Below are 3,373 nucleotides of genomic sequence, written 5' to 3'. Positions count from 1 at the left end.
TTTTTTTCATAAAATTAAAGATAACATTTCATGCTTTAGTGATAAAAGAAAATGCCAAGAGGGAAAATATTTTGTTGCACATCTAACCTAGAAGTGAGAGGTGATATAACCAATTCCCTCAAGCATCTATAAAGTATTATCATCAAAAAACAGTATTTTATAATTCAATTATATGAAAATATATAAGCAAATACAAATATATTTGCAAATATATTTCTAAAAAAAAAAATGCCAAGCTCTCATTTCCACAGAAAACCAATTTTCATTTGAGATTATATTTTGCATTAAATAGATTTCCAGGTGGACAGACAGATATCTTTAAAGTTACTTAGAATTTCTTTTTTCAGAATTTTTTAAATAGAAGACAGACTGGGGGCCATGGCCAGAAGGCCTAATGCAGTAAATCACATCTGAAAATATCCCTCTACAGCATAACTAGTATCCAACTAAATATCTTAGCAATTCACCATAGGACACTTGCATCTTTTAAGGTGGTGGCCAAAAGAATATGGTATCGGACAATTAGGAGAGGAAGAATGGATTTGCAGTAACTGTCAAGGCAAAGAGGAGAGTTGTGGCAGGTTGCGGATGAAGCAGGAGCAGGACCAAAATTTTGAAGTTGCCAGAACTTCAGGGAAATGCTTCACAAAAGAGAAGATCCACCTGGATCCCTACTGATTGATAGTGGGTCTATGACCACCCACTGAGTTCCAGTGATTTCAGCAGGCATAGTGTGTCAGGCTGTCCCATCCGACCATGAAACCTGTCTACAGAACAGGCAGCCACCAGGAAAAGATACCTACAATGACTTAAGACAACAGATTTTGTGCTCAGAAGAGGAACAGGTATGTAATAGGAGAATGGATATTAAATGATATTTATACTTAGGTTTGCCTTCCGTGCTAGAACAGTGACTAAAGGAAACCCCTTACAGTTTGATTCCTCTCTCGCCACACATGAGGTCCTGAAAAGCAAGTCAAAAACTACAAAATTAGAGTCACAATGGCTTCCTACTGGGAAACAAAAACCAAGTGCCAAAAATATCAGTTAAGTCCTAGGAACGAACGCTAAAACTTCAGAAATCAATCTTAGCAACACAAATAACCTGGAAGCAAGAGGTGATATAACCAACTTCCTCAAGGCTCACTACTTCCCAGGAGAGAAGATTCATCTGGATCCCTATACTGATCGATGGTGTGTGCTAAGACTGCCCACGGAGTTCAAATGATTTCAGCAGGCACGGCGTGTCAGGCTGAGTCCTGCCCCGAAGGACAGTGAATTTAATACCACTTTTATGATTAAAATAAATAAGGTACATTAATGTAATGTAACACAAGCTGCAACATTACAGAAATAAGAGAAGAAATGTAGGAGCTCTTCACTAAAGAGATTGAAGATATTAAAAAAAAAAAAAAACCCAAAGGTGCTGAATATAAAGAATACAATATATACAATATATAACATGAAAATTGCCAGAAAAAAAAAAAAGAATAGCAAGAGGGGAAATTAGCAAAATTGAAAATGAAATTCTAGCCAAGACGCATATGGAAGAGAAGAGAAAAATAAGATTTAGGAAAAAATGAAGTAAACCTACAAGAAAAGTATCAGATTTCACTGGAAGAAGCCATATAAGAATGGGTATGCCAGAAGGTGAAAATAGTGAGACAGGAACAAGAACCTTTATTCAAAGAAATGATAGCTGAAAGCTTCCCAAGCCTAAGGGAAAAAAAGTAACCATAGAAGTTCAAGAGACAAAACACCCACATTTCTTTTTTTTTTTTTACATTCAAATTTCTGAATCTGAAAAAGACCTGCACCAAGACACATCATTGTTAAATTATCAAAAGTCAATGACAAGGAAAAAGCATTAAAGAGTGTAAAAGTGCAGCACACAAAGGCACCACCATTAGATTATCATCAGATTTCTCAGCAGAAATTTTATACACTAGGAGAGAAAGTAGAAAACATTTACAATTTTAAAAACTTAAATGTATCAGCCAAAAATATACTACCCTCTAAAATTCAAGTATATGGTGAAATAAAGGCTCTCCTGCAAAAATAATAACTTATGGAGTTTACCACCACCAGAACTATCCTAAAGGAAATAATTAAATATTACATTAAAGGAGAAAAAAAAACCTTGAGCAAGGTGATATAGAATCAGATACATAAACAAGTGGGACATGAAACTACAGAATGTTAAAAGGATAGAATAAAAGGACAGAGTTTGTTTAATCAATTGACTAAGTGTCAATACCAGCACACAAAAAAATACTATCATCGATATAAAAAATAAATAACCTGATAAAATCCTCATGATAATGACAAAACATATGGAATAGAAACAATGAGATGAATGAATGAAGAAATTGAGAATCACTAAGAAGAATCATTCAAATGAAAATACAGATTGAAATCCATCGAAAAGGAAAATGCCAGTAATAAAAAACAATCAGAAAACAAAAGATAGAATGGCAGTAATTAAGTCCCACATTTTTAATAAGCACCATAAAGGTAAAAGGTCTCAATTTGCTAATTAAAAGACACACATTAGCAGATGGATAAGAAAAGCAGTAACCCCAAATTGGGCATACAAGGGCCCCACGCTGACTCACCATGAAAGGTTGAAGAACTATCAAGAAAATAAGAGGAAAGACAAAAACTGCTATCCTCATATCAGCTAAAGTACATGTTCATTCAGAAAATGTTTTAAGAGACAAATAGGTACTACATAATGATAAGGGAACAATTCACCATAAATCTATAACTGTTCTTAATATATATGTACTAAAATGTATCTATATATGACAATTACTAGACCAAAAAATAATAAGAAAATAATGTCCTCCAATGAAGTAGTTGACTGGAGGGACTTAGTTGACATATACGAATATTTATAAAGAAAGGAATACTTGTTCATCCTAACTGTACATGAAATATTCTCAAGGATAATACTGGGACACAAACAAGTCTCAATAAATGTATGAAAGCTGAAATTATATAAAGCATCTTTTCCAACCACATATTTTTTCAAAAAATTTTTATTACCTCCTTATGCATACAAGAACTAGGGTGCAAGCCAGAACTGCAGTGGGTGAGAGGATTCCCAAAGACAGAGTGGGTAACAGAACAGGGAGATTGACTAAAATACATTGTTGAGGGGAGATGCAGGCAAGATGAGAGAGGTTTGCTGTGACATGCAGGTTAGGTCCCTGGCCAGAGACTGTTCTCATGCTGCTGTGGCTGCTGATTGCTTGATAGTGCTGAGACTTAACCCCTTACTCCACCAGGGAGGTACCCCCCAAACCCGACCACAATTTAAACCACCAATCTAATAGTTGTTGTGTGCATAAGAGTTTCTATAAAATGAGGA

Source organism: Condylura cristata, unplaced genomic scaffold (genome assembly GCF_000260355.1).
Source record: "Condylura cristata isolate star-nosed mole 26May11 unplaced genomic scaffold, ConCri1.0 scaffold00002, whole genome shotgun sequence".
Lineage (NCBI taxonomy): Eukaryota > Metazoa > Chordata > Mammalia > Eulipotyphla > Talpidae > Condylura > Condylura cristata.
Note: the sequence above shows the minus strand (reverse complement) of the source record.